Source organism: Notothenia rossii (assembly GCF_949606895.1).
Source record: "Notothenia rossii genome assembly, chromosome: 11".
Lineage (NCBI taxonomy): Eukaryota > Metazoa > Chordata > Actinopteri > Perciformes > Nototheniidae > Notothenia > Notothenia rossii.
The window spans coordinates 3696122-3710450 of record NC_136910.1 but is presented as its reverse complement, the minus strand read 5'-3'; positions in this window follow the sequence as shown (position 1 = coordinate 3710450).

Sequence of the window (14329 nt, the reverse complement as noted above, 5' to 3'; positions counted from 1 at the left end):
ATCCAAATAAATGATGTTTTTTTAATCTAGTTCGAATGTGTGCAGCTGTGAGAGGGATTCAATGCTTTTTTCCTGATGGCCTTTAATGACTAAAATTGCTTTGGTCCGAAAAATGTCCCATTTGACCGATACCTCATTTGTCCAACAGCGCGTAATCCAGAGAAAAAAGTACATTTCTCTCATAAAACACACTGCCCTCTGCAACAAACACATCGATTTTATATAATTACTAAACGTTACCACTGTTACATCATCCACTCGTCTGTTGAATACAGCTTAGAAGCCTTGAGTTTGACATTCTGGCTTTTTGTCTTCATTCTTGGTCATGTCATCTCAAGCATTGATGTTAGACAAGTACAATGGGAACGCTGAACAATACATTCTAAGGCGACCAAAAAGTTTGATCAATTTAAAACACATTAAAAAGAGAAAATCACCCATTTATGATTGTCAAACTAAACGCCAAAAAATAAGACATCTCGTTAATTTTGGCGATTTCTAAAACTAACCGTCAAAGACCAATTCAGGGAGGAAGTCTGGTATAAAGAGACATAGAAAAGGCAGCAATGAGTGTGTTAAAAAATTTCCATTGTTCTGAAAAACGCTCTCCTCCTGCAAAAAACACATTGTGTATCATTAGTGGACAAAGTCACCGTGAACTCACCCCTTAGTTTGTGGACAATGGTTTTGAAGCCCAAAGTTGGATATTACTTAGTTTGTTCTTAATTTTAACCGTAGCCATCTTGGTTTTTGGCAATTACCATCTTGTGTTATTAACTCCTGAAGGGACACTTGAGGTTTGAGCTAAGTACGATCAATTTAAAACACATTAAAATGACAAAATTACCCATTTATGATTGTCAAACTAAACGCCAAAAATGAAGACATCTCTCGTTAATTCTGGTAATTTCAAAAACTAATCGTAAAAGACCAATTCAGGGAGGAAGTCAAGTATAAAGAGACATAGAAAAGGAAGGCCGCTTTGCCCCCAAACTATCAAATATGTAATTAGAGACACAATGTAGGAGATTGAAAGACTGTCGATAAAGTTATACAGATTCAGATTCACGCCGTGTGGATGTCAGGGTGCTCTCATTAATCATACATGATTTTATGAGTGTGTGAACTCACCCATTACTTTGTGGACAATGGTTTTGAAGCCCAAAGTTGGATATTACTTAGTTTGTTCTGCATTTTGACCGTGACCATTTTGGTTTGGTGTGTGATGAGGGACACAATGTAGGAGATTGAAAGACTGTCGATAAAGTTATACAGATTCAGATTCGCGCCGTGTGGATGTCAGGGTGCTCTCAGTAACCTGAGGCACGGAGGGATTACCCTCAGAGAACACTGTCACCCCGTTAACCTAGAAAACAACCCTGCAGTGATTCATGTATCCATCACTCCTCTGAATATAGATAACTTTATTTTTTTTTCACGCAGAGTTTCCAGCAGTCAGCCATTGCATCATGGCAGAGTCTCGTTTTGAAAGATCATTGAGTCCGGTTCACTCAGAGAGAAATCAATCCTCTCCGAGCTGCCGTCAGTCTGCATCTGCTGCTCTTTGAATATAAAGAATATCAATCTGTACTTTTTTAACCCTTGTGTGGTTTTAATATTTGTGTTACTCAGCCAGTGTTCGTGGGTCTGGTGGACCCGCTGCCTTTTTGGGCTTCAATTCAACACCATCAAACTATTTGATGTTAACATGTGCCCGCTGACCGGCTGGTCCCGTGGCTCGTCTTTTGTTTGGAACTAGCTGAAGCTCAATCTCATCCTCTATGGAGCTATTTCAGGTTCATACATTTTGATCATTCAAAACTGATAGTATTGATTTATATTTATTACATGGCTTAGTTGAATACTTGATTCTGATTGGTCAATTCAGAACACGTGACACGTTGTTAATCCAGAACAGACAGACCGCTGTCAAGCATTTATTGACCGTTGTTAAGGACGCTCACATCTGCACAAACAAGTCCGTTCGATTTAACTGTATACAGTTTGGCTTAACTGACAAGACAAGAGCGACAAGAAAACAGCGGAGAAGTAACGGGCAGAAACCCTCCTTTTTACGCAGGGGTCCAGACATAGACATCAAACAGCGACACATATTCAGTTGCCAGTTACTTTGGCATTAGGGCAGGGATATCTAGATACTTTCCAAGGTTTGACATAATGAATTGTGCTACTTTTAAAGCAAGGAGCGATGTTTTCAAATCTGTAATCAAAAAGCTCCTCAAAAACGCTATCGAAGCAGTTCCTGCCGTTGCTACGTTAGTTCAAACGGTAACAACGGACTATTTTTCTTAGAGGATGCATGTCAATTTAAATCAATACATACATCTATTTTTTAAATCAATACAATCTTTTTCTAAATCCATAAAAGCATTTCATTAATAGTGGAATTCATAACGTTACTTTGTTGAGAATGTGTCAATGTAATAAGCGGGATAATGTGCACATTGCACATTGCATAATGTGCCTTCATGCCGATCTAGATCCCTCCGCTTCGCGTCGGGCTCCTGATCAGCCTGTCGGTGTTCTTTTCCCCATAATGACCGCGTCGCTGGCCCGTCTACACTACAGGCATGAAAAAATCTTGAAGCTGGGCGTGTCTGAAGCTTGGCGATTTTTTGCGAGCAACCAATCACATGAATCTCCCGCCCCCGACATACAAAGCAATAGCAATGTTAAAACAAAGTAAACTGGATATAAACTCTCCAAACAGGCGAAAAACCTACCAGTTTCACCCACTGTCTCTGCCACCTCCCTCCATGCCTGGTTCCTCCGGTTTGTATCCCGGTAAATAGTTCCGGTCGTAAAGAACCGGGTGATTTGCTACCGTAATATCTTGTTTGGAATATGAGGAAATGAACTGCGGTCTGGCTCTCCCAGCTTGCACGCGGTTTGATTGACTGCGCTTGCACTGGCGGGATTTGCATAAACGGGATTTGATTGGCTGATGCCAAGCATCGAGCCTCAAAAGTTGAACATTGTTCAACTTTTGATGCCGATAGATGCTCGTGATGCTTGCAAAGTAGAGATGTTAAGATTCACCGATTCGCATCGGTGCACCGGCATAAACGTTCAAGATGCGAGTGCACCGGTTGAAAGAGTGCACATCGGCTACAGTTTGGGTTGAACTCGCGATGCATCGATTGCGTAGCGTCTTTGCATCGGTAAAAAACCGATTCATTCATATAAAATCCCCTTATCTTGTCAACGTTCAGCAGAGACGATCTTTGATATTTGCTTCGCCACTACGGAGAACGAGAGTCTCAGTTATCAACACACACGGAAGTTGAGGAGAAAGAGAAACACAGCGCAGCGAAAAATACCTACAAATCAAACGTTTGGCAACACTTCGGATTGTTCAAGAAAGACGGTGTAATAGTAATTTATGCTATATAGTTGACCGCAGGTCATGGAGAGTAATAAGGTATCCGTAGACCTTTGTATGAGGTATCTTTATTACTTAACAGGTCTACAGCCATGATACATAGATCCGTCCTAGATGCGGACTTGCATACACACAGTATCACTCCGCAGCCGCACCCTATCAGTAACGTCCTGATGGTATATGTGCGCGGCACTATTACTACAGACGGTCAACTTGAAAAATCACTCGCAAATTGTTAACGATGCCGAGCCGCTTTAAAGTACACAAGTAGTACGAGGAACTTAGCGACGCACATAAAGAGGCGACATGGGGTCTGCGGCTGAAAAGAGAAACCTGAAAGTGAGACATATCAGTTAAATCACTCAGTGAGGTGTTCTGTCAGAGAGAGGTGTTTAGCTTACAGCAGCCTGTGACGGCCAATAATAATTTAAATGTCTTCCTTACTGTAAGCAGTTATGAAATACCTGTTTGTGAAAGGTTATTTGTTTTCTTTATTGTTCAGATAGAAACCAATGCTTTCTGCTCACTGGTGTGTTAGCCTCTGAGTGTTAAGCACATCAGGCTGGCAGCTGTATGGGCATTGCTCTATGGTAGCTGTTATTTGCACATTGTTAATCATGACTAATGCATCCTTACATTGTTTAACTGTGAGGTGTTATACAATTGTACTCTGGAGAGCTTTTAAAGGTAAAAAAATAAACGGCATGATGGGATGTGCAGTACCAAATATGTAAAGCACTTTTTTGTTAATGTATGATTTGCTGCATATAAGGAATAAAACAAAAATCCTCTGTCGTACCATATTGAAGTATCATTATTTTTGCATCGTGTTGAATCGCATCGTATCGCCCCGAATCGCATAATGTTGAATCAAATCGTATCGAACTGTATCGCAACAGGGGTGAATCGTATCGTATCGCATCGCCTGGTGTTTCAAAGGTATCGTTAATGTATCGTATCGTGGTAACGTATCGAGATGCGCATCGCATCGGCCTCAGTGATGGAGATGCACATCCCTATTGCAAAGCCATGCAGATTAAAAATCTTCTACGTCACCCCATTCAAGTGAATGGGCGAAGCGTTGAAAGCATTTTTTGATGCCTGTAGTGTAGACGTACCTCGCGCTACCTTTAACATCCTTGAAGGCAACATGACAGAGCCAGCCTGCCACTCAGGATGCCAAACTATTCTTTGGTAAGCCCCGCCCCCCCCAAGCAACATCAGGGCCAAAAGTCTGAAAGCGGAAAAAAAGGTCTGAAAGTGAAAAACGATCTGAAGGTGAAAAGCAATGTGAAACCTGAAAAAACAAGATTTGAAACTGAAAAAATAATTTATTTGAATCTGAAAACGAAAAATCTGCAACTGAAAAAAATATGGATTCAAATATCAAAATATGTATAAAAGTGAAATCTGAAAATAAATATTTTATTCCAAAAAATTGCTGAACTGAATCAAAAATAATATTGAACCTGAAAATTGATTTCAAATACTTATTTTTATTTTGAATACATCATTGTATTTTTCAAAGTTCAGGATAAAAACTTGAACTTTCAAACTTATGACCCTGAAATTGCTCCATAATCCTCTTCTCCAAAGTCACTGTCAGACTCAGAATTCTCAGAAATGTGATCTTCACATTCTGAAGCCTCTTCCTCTTCCTCTACATCATCATCATCAAATGGTTATCTCTCTTCCAGAATCATTTGCAAGGCCCTCTGAGCAGAGAATCTTTTGGCCACCTTGATCAGCTGTGATGAGGACCCAAACTGGCGAAGCTTTATTTATTGTGTCTCGCCCCAAAGTTGTAGCTTGGAAAGAGTGTGAAAAAAATAAAGATTGGTTCCCGCAAAACATAATGCGGGAATGTGAGAGCAGACAGCTGTCCGTGCTCGAATTTATCAACAATGTTGCAACCTTGTGCGGGAATGGCAGGGGCAGAAACAAAAAAGTCACACACACACACACACACACACACACACACACACACACACACACACAGACACACACACTAACACTTAACCCTCCTATTGTCTTCGTTTCCCCCTGGTGTTCGCCGTCAAATTTGACCGGTCCTGTTTTAACTGCTATTACATCACCACATGTCATTTAACACCCTTTCAAACTGTACATAGTGTATCAGACTACTGGTATACATGAAACACTGCAGTAAATATACAAAGAACAGACACTGAACATGTATTGCGTGTGCCAGGTGTGATCCATGTGGGGGGATGGGCACATAAGGGGGGGAACACATCTAGACGAGTATGTGTGTTTGTGTGTGTGTGTGTGTGTGTGTGTGTGTGTGTGTGTGTGTGTGTGTGTGTGTGTGTGTGTGTGTGTGTGTGTGTGTGTGTGTGTGTGTTTGTGTGTGTGTGTGTGTGTGTGTGTGTGGACATACGTGGGGATTCTGTGTGTGTGGACGTACGTGGGGATTCTGTGTGTGTGGACGTTGGGTTTCTGTGTGTGTGTGTGTGGACGTTGGGTTTCTGTGTGTATGGACGTGTGGTTTCAGTGTGTGTGTGCGGACGTTGGGTTTCTGTGTGTATGGACGTGTGGTTTCAGTGTTTGTGTGCGGACGTTGGGTTTTCGTCTGTTTGTGTGTGTGTGTGGACGTGGGGATTCTGTGTGTATGGACGTGTGGTTTCAGTGTGTGTGTGTGTGTGTGTGTGTGTGTGTGTGTGTGTGTGTGTGTGTGTGTGTGTGTGTGTGTGTGTGTGTGTGTGTGTGTGTGTGTGTGTGTGTGTGTGTGTGTGTGTTATCTGATCCGGATTACTAATTCCTTTTCTTTATGGCGGTCATGTTTGACCGGGAACACCATGGGTGTTACAAAGTTGACTAAATCATCCAAAATTCAATGAAAGTGGTGATCGGCAATTTGATATGTTCAAATGTCTACTCTGAAGGATATCATAAAGCCTTAATGCAATCGAATGTAAAACAAAAAAGTTATGATTGATGAAAGTAGTAAATCGGTCAGATTTGACCCAAAGACAACAGGAGGGTTAAGAGTTACACAGGTAGGATTCAAAAACCTAAATGTTCCCAAGTTATGTTTGGCATAAGTAAGTTACATATATGTGTAGTTTATTAATACCTTTCAATCCTGTACAAAGTGTACAGCAATGTATGCAAACCACCACACAGCTGTGTTTTAATGTCAAATGAACTATTAGCATGCTATTCATCTTTCTAAATAAGCAAAACCAATCTCCCAAAGTCTCTGAGCAGACAGCATGAGTTAGTCTTTGAGTTTCTTCCTTAAAGCCAAACATCTCTTTCCTCTGCACAGTAATCGCTATGGCCACTGCTTCGATGGCAACAGGGTATAATGTTCAGTACTCTGCCGAAACAGCATGGTGTGTTCTCATTAAAGATAAGGGCTAAATGTGAGCATGAGCTACTTCAAATTCATGTGATGACGACGTGTGGACATCTGTACTGACCTCTTTCCCTTTCCATTGCACTGTGACAGTTCTCAGGAGCATAGCAGGGACACATGGAGAGGATGTGGGTGGGGGTCAAATAAAAAAATGTACTACCATTTCTAGATCTTGGTGTTTTTCTCACACTGTCTCAAATCGCTTCATTCTGTACTTACATTTGCTATAGTTTGATAGCATTTGTGGTTATGAAGGTTTTACTGCAGCATTAACTTCAATTAATAAGGTGGGATAAAGCCAGCAGGGCAATTAAAAGAGAAGGACACGTGCAGCGCTGAGAGACATTGATTCTGGATCTTCGACATCAAGATATAGTCGTCAAGCTGTGATAGCACATGGAGAAAAAATTCACGTGCACACAGACTTTCACAGACAGTATCATCTTATAATATAGCATTAACAAAACACTTACCTACACTGTGAATAAGTTAATTGCATTCTCATCAAATAAGAAGTACTATGAGTTGTAATGAAGGTTATACAGAACGTACTTTTGAAAATGTTTTGCTGTTCTGACAAGGCAGCAGAAATATAAACCCAGATGCTAAATGAAAATGTGGATTTCAATTTCAAATTGTGTTTTGCCTGGAATAGATAGAGACACTTTTAGCCTTTGCAGACCATTTACATGCTTTAAAACCGATAGAGAGGCGAAGTCCCTCCCTTTCCAACATGGGACCTTATTTCGGAAAAATTATGAATTGAAGTCAATGGAGAGAGAAAGATTATATTTCGATCCCGTTTGAATTGTGCCACGAATTACACATATGATGTTTGTCAATTTAAAAGATAATTTTGCAAGTCAAAGAAATTAAAATGTTTCGTAAAACTGTGAGGTAACACTTTGTCTGTGTGAAACCGCTCAATGAACTACATCTCCCGTCTCGCACCAAACACCAAGACGGCCGTCACGTTGGCACATTTCACTTATTTCTTTCAGAATGAGGCGGAAAGTATTAAAAGAGGTGAAAATCACTCCAAGTCTGGGCACGTTGAGAGCTGTACATACACACAAGGGGAGTTAGTCGGTTCCGTAAGAGCCAGCATGCGGGACCGGGACTCTGGGATTTGTAGTCTTTCTAGTTGCGTATTTTTCATAGTCTTATATTTCAACAGTTTTACGACAAACTGTGACTTTTTTGACATGGAAATTATTTGTTCAGATTGACAAACATCATGTGTGTAATTCGTGGCACAATTCAAACGGGATCGAGAGATAATCTTTCTCTCTCCATTGACTTCAATACACACTTTCTCCTAAATAAGGTCCCACGGGTCGGAAGTAGATGGGCGGGACTTCGCCTCTCTGTGCACTTCGACATGTCCACCAATGTGAGAACAAGAAGTATTCTTCAAATTAAACGTGCTGAAGATTCATTATAAGTCATGCATTTGGGTTTGTTGTTGTTAAACTGAGCTTGTGCTGTTACGCCTCACATGACTGAGTTAAATACACTATTTACATAAAGACAGAAATAGATATAATTAGATTCCTATGTCTGCGCCAATGTCTGTTTTCCCCTCTTGCTCATCCCTGCATCGCAGTAAATGACTTCATCGGAAAAGTCCATTAACACTGCTACCCAGAAATGGAAATGTAATCCAATATGGAGAAATGAATGACTCCAAGGTTGTCTACATGGAAATCCACATTGAATCGGGTTATATTTTGATATTTCTCCTGACTCGTTATAACAACCATGTGTTATTAGAGATGGGGTCAGCTTTGAAGCCCTAAACCTTCTTCCAGTTGATGTTCTTCCTCTGGTGTTTCTCTACCCAATGTCTCGTTATCAAAAGTTTAGAAATGGGCAGAGGCAACGGGTCAAATCCTGTGACTCATGTCGCTTCATTCATTCATAAAGATGTCAAAACTTGCGTCAAGTGACCCCCAATCAAACACACCCACCATGTTTTGAGTTGTGATTCAGAATGTCCTGTCATAGCACTCGTTCAGATCCAAGGTTTGTACAAAAAATAAATAAAGAGCTTTCTGAACATTAAAGCCTGGAGACATGTAGAGACATACTGATATACACCTGAACATCAGCAGGAGAGGACTCTTTAAAGTAGAGACACTACTGATATACACCTGAACATAAGCAAGAGAGGACTCTTTAAAGTAGAGACACTACATACTGATATACACCTGAACATCAGCAGGAGGGGACTCTTTAAAGTAGAGACACAACATACTGATATACACCTGAACATCAGCAGGAGGGGACTCTTTAAAGTAGAGACACTACAGTACATACTGATATACACCTGAACATCAGCAGGAGAGGACTCTTTAAAGTAGAGACACTACTGATATACACCTGAACATCAGCAAGAGAGGACTCTTTAAAGTAGAGACACAACATACTGATATACACCTGAACATCAGCAGGAGGGGACTCTTTAAAGTAGAGACACTACAGTACATACTGATATACACCTGAACATCAGCAGGAGAGGACTCTTTAAAGTAGAGACACAACATATTGATATACACCTGAACATCAGCAGGAGGGGACTCTTTAAAGTAGAGACACTACATACTGATATACACCTGAACATCAGCAGGAGGGGACTCTTTAAAGTAGAGACACTACTGATATACACCTGAACATCAGCAAGAGAGGACTCTTTAAAGTAGAGACACAACATACTGATATACACCTGAACATCAGCAGGAGGGGACTCTTTAAAGTAGAGACACTACAGTACATACTGATATACACCTGAACATCAGCAGGAGAGGACTCTTTAAAGTAGAGACACAACATATTGATATACACCTGAACATCAGCAGGAGGGGACTCTTTAAAGTAGAGACACTACATACTGATATACACCTGAACATCAGCAGGAGAGGACTCTTTAAAGTAGAGACACAACATACTGATATACACTTGAACATCAAGAGGAGAGGACTCTTTAAAGTAGAGACACTACATACTGATATACACCTGAACATCAGCAGGAGAGGACTCTTTAAAGTAGAGACACTACATACTGATATACACCTGAACATCAGCAGGAGAGGACTCTTTAAAGTAGAGACCCTACATACTGATATACACCTGAACATCAGCAGGAGAGGACTCTTTAAAGTAGAGACACTACATACTGATATACACCTGAACATCAGCAGGAGAGGACTCTTTAAAGTAGAGACACTACATACTGATATACACCTGAACATCAGCAGGAGAGGACTCTTTAAAGTAGAGACACTACATACTGATATACACCTGAACATCAGCAGGAGAGGACTCTTTAAAGTAGAGACACTACATACTGATATACACCTGAACATCAGCAGGAGAGGACTCTTTAAAGTAGAGACACTACATACTGATATACACCTGAACATCAGCAGGAGAGGACTCTTTAAAGTAGAGACACTACATACGTATATACACCTGAACATCAGCAGGAGAGGACTCTTTAAAGTAGAGACACTACACACTGATATACACCTGAACATCAGCAGGAGAGGACTCTTTAAAGTAGAGACACAACATACTGATATACACTTGAACATCAGCAGGAGAGGACTCTTTAAAGTAGAGACACTACATACGTATATACACCTGAACATCAGCAGGAGAGGACTCTTTAAAGTAGAGACACTACATACTGATATACACCTGAACATCAGCAGGAGAGGACTCTTTAAAGTAGAGACACTACATACTGATATACACCTGAACATCAGCAGGAGAGAACTCTTTAAAGTAGAGACACTACATACTGATATACACCTAAAAAACGCGCATGGTATTTTCCCTTTAAGTCCTGGTTTTATGTTAATTCATTGTTGGACTCTTATATGTCATGTAACCTCTACGCTTCAATTTACTTTGTACGTTTATTTTTATCCATGCTTCTCTTTTAAGTTCTCTTCTGATCTCAGCTCACGGTCTGATTAAGGTCTCAAACTCCTCAAAAAGTAGAGAATGAAAGAGAAAATAAATGTTAAAAACACGTAATTCACCCCTTTGGAGATGTGAAGGGATCTTCAATATTTCCTCCATTCATAATAATAATAATAGTAATTATATGAGAATGCAATACTATAACGTTCTCTCTGTTCAAACCGCGCTACAATTATTTTGTGCATCCAGTATTTTGAGTTCAGTTGCATAAAAAGCACCATCACAAGGACAGTAGCCACTTCTGTTATCTGACCTCAAACTACATTTCCTTTCCGCAAATCATCCGTTCCCTTTGAAAAGAACGTCTTGGACCACAGGAATTCACTTATTATACTTATAAAGCAACCTCAGGGTCACAATGTACAATAAATCACCCTCAATTGCACAATCCACATCTCCCGGGATGCATTGCACTTAAGTCGGTTATATCAGACGGATTATGAAACCAGGAAAAAAAAAAGCAACTGTTTTCCCTTACAGTTATATCGGGAAAATGTGGATTACTAGCAGGTTTACAGTGTTACTAAAGACCTAAACAGAGCATATCGTGTTTGTTATAAAAGGATCAGATGTGATCTCTTCTCTGTAAGCTAAAGATAAGAGAAGATAAGATACTTTATTGATGCCAATTTGAGAAATGTTTGCGTTGCACTCGCATAAAAAAAAGGCATTGCACATAAGAGTAGAAATAAACAATTCTAAAATGCAAACAGCATTTAAAAAGTAGAAAGCAGGATATTACATACATGATGGTCTGTTGTGTAATGCTTTAAGTGTGAATCTAACCATTTGTTCTGTTTTTAACACAGCAGCTGAACCTATATAATAATAATAATAATAATAATAATGGATTTCATTTTTTATTAGAGCACTTTTACAGGTGCTCAAAGCGCTTTACAAATACACATTACACATATTAGACATGTAAGAGTCATCACTGTGGACATTACCCACAGGAGCAAATGCGGGCAAAGTGTCTTGCCCAAGGACACAACGGCCTGACGCAGTGACGGCCGAGGCGGGATTGGCGAACTGGAGTTCACCAACGCCCCTTGATCTGATGACCAACGCTCTAACTACTGCGCCAAAACCGCCCCATTTATAGCTTCATAAAATAGTGTGTGTGAGCTTGTGTGTATCAACACGTGTTCATTGCTGGTGTATAGACTAATGAAGCTCAGCGCAAGTTCTTTCAGGAAGACTGGGATACATTCACCCCGCAGCTGCTTATAATCAGCTCATCACGGGCTTCCTGTTAACCTATCACATGTCACCTCATTCTCCAGCAGCCAATCAGCGTGCTGCAGGCAAACTTTTAAATGGTTCTCCCCTCTCCTGCAGTCAGCGTGATTTCAGGTGTTCATGCTGCCGCCCGCCTCCTCCCCATCCACCTCCTCTCATCACATCCAGTGCCAGGAGAGTTAATCCAAAGACCTCATCACACCTCCTCTTCATCCCGTCTCCTCATCAAATCAAGATCTTCAGCATCATCATCAGTGGCTAGACCCCGGGGGGTTCCCTATATGCTCACGGCTGCATTTCCCCCTTTAGATATACGATGTCAGGATCTGGGTCTAATTGCACATTCATCATATGACATGTGTCAATAAATGTTCTTTAAACAAAATGAAGTCTCTCCTGATTGAACTGCCTGAATATGCTTCATGAAAGGATATGAAAACATTTTGGATCCTAAATATCTTGGTTTCTTCTGGGAGGTGTTAACTTTTCAGTAACGTTGTGTATGTTGGAGCATGCACTCTGCATCTCTGTAAATATATATTTTGTAAATGAATGATCCTTTAAATCTTAATTAGTCTTTATTTTCTTCCAAGTAAGTTTCTTTGGCTAAAGCGTTCATTCCAGTTTGACTTGAGATTCAATAAGCATGATGACAATTCAAACTGATTTTCTTTACAAAAGAAGCATTAAAAGCCTTGTTGAGTGTTCTTTCAAAACTTTGCAATTAATAAGAGTACGTCATTAATCACCAGAGCGATGTGGGCGTTCTCATAATCACTGTGATTCATTTTGATTTTTCTAGGTATGCTGTGTAATAACGTTAACCTTGTGATTCAGAACATGATGTGATACAGTCTTCTGTGTTTTTACGGAAAAGCCTTGCTTGTGTTCTCTTTCCTCCCGATCGTTTCTTTTATGTTGGACTAAGATGTTTCTGTGTGAGGTCAGCTTTCAAAGGGGAGGAATAAAGAAAGCAGTGACAATAAGAAAGTAGAAAGACTGAGGGTCAAGCTGTTTTCACTTGAAATAAGTACAAAACTCTGCCAATAGAACAAGTGAACATTAGCTTGGTAAGATGTCTTGAAATAAGAAGGGATGTTTAGATAAATCTGATCTTGTAATTAGCTGGAGAACTAATTTTGAACTATATTTGATCAGAATCAGGAAATGTTGTGTTACGATATACAGTGAGCAGCAAATGCTCAAAAGTGTTCGTTTCCTGATGTTAGTTGGTGATTTTCTAATAAATATGCAAACAAATATGTGTTTCATCTGAAATGCAACTCAAAATAAGATAATTTGACTTAACAAGACGATGCATTGTCTAAAAACAAGACCCGATATCTCACTGCAGTGTTACTTCTGAAGTTATTGTGTCTTATATCAGGTGTAGAGACATATTCTGACTAGAAATTAGACACTTAAACTTAGAGAAGATTTCGAGTTTTTGTAGTAAAGCAATTTAGAGCCGGCCCATCGGGATTCGTCCTGAACGTCCCGATGGCCAGTCCGCCACTGAAGTGGGCTGGTCGGACAATATGGGCCGGTCGGATAAGTCACTAGCACCCCCCGTTGACTATTTACTAGCGATATTTATTAGCGGTACCGAGGTGGGCTGCTCGGATACGTCACTAGCACCCCCCCAACCCCCCCCCCCCTTTCCCCCGTTGACTAGCGGTACCGAAGTGGGCCGGTCAAGAGTGGGCCGATTTTCAGTCCCAGTCTGCCCCTGATCGTGACCAATACGTATGTTCATTTTTCTGCACAGACATCCTCCCTATTCAAATTAAAATACAATTACATGGAGAGTGTATGTGAATCAGTTATCTACCCCTTTACATCTGTGTTTCGTTCAGATTTTGCAAAGAAGTCCGTTTCACTCAAAGCTTCTGAAAGAATCCCAAAGATTTTCTGTAGATATGAAAGAATAGGAGTCAAAAATGTTGCCTAATAATGCCGCCGTTAGAGGGCCCCTTTAAATATTTGCATAAGCGCAATAAGCAAACAATTGGCTTCAGGAGAAACCATGCCGCAATACCTGAAGAAACACCCAGATCTATGCAATCCAGTATATACATGTTGTTCTCTGTTAGTGTTTCCCGCATTGTCTTTGCCCTGCAGAAATGTCGACTCTTATTGACACAACACACATATTAGCTAAACCACTAGTGACGTAAGTGCATGCCACACATTTTGATTTCATCAGTCAGGCATAGATAAAGCCTCTTGCAACAAGCAGTTATATGGAAACAGGTGGAGTACAAATACTTTGTTACTGTACTTAAGTACATTTTGCTGGTATCAGTACTTTACTC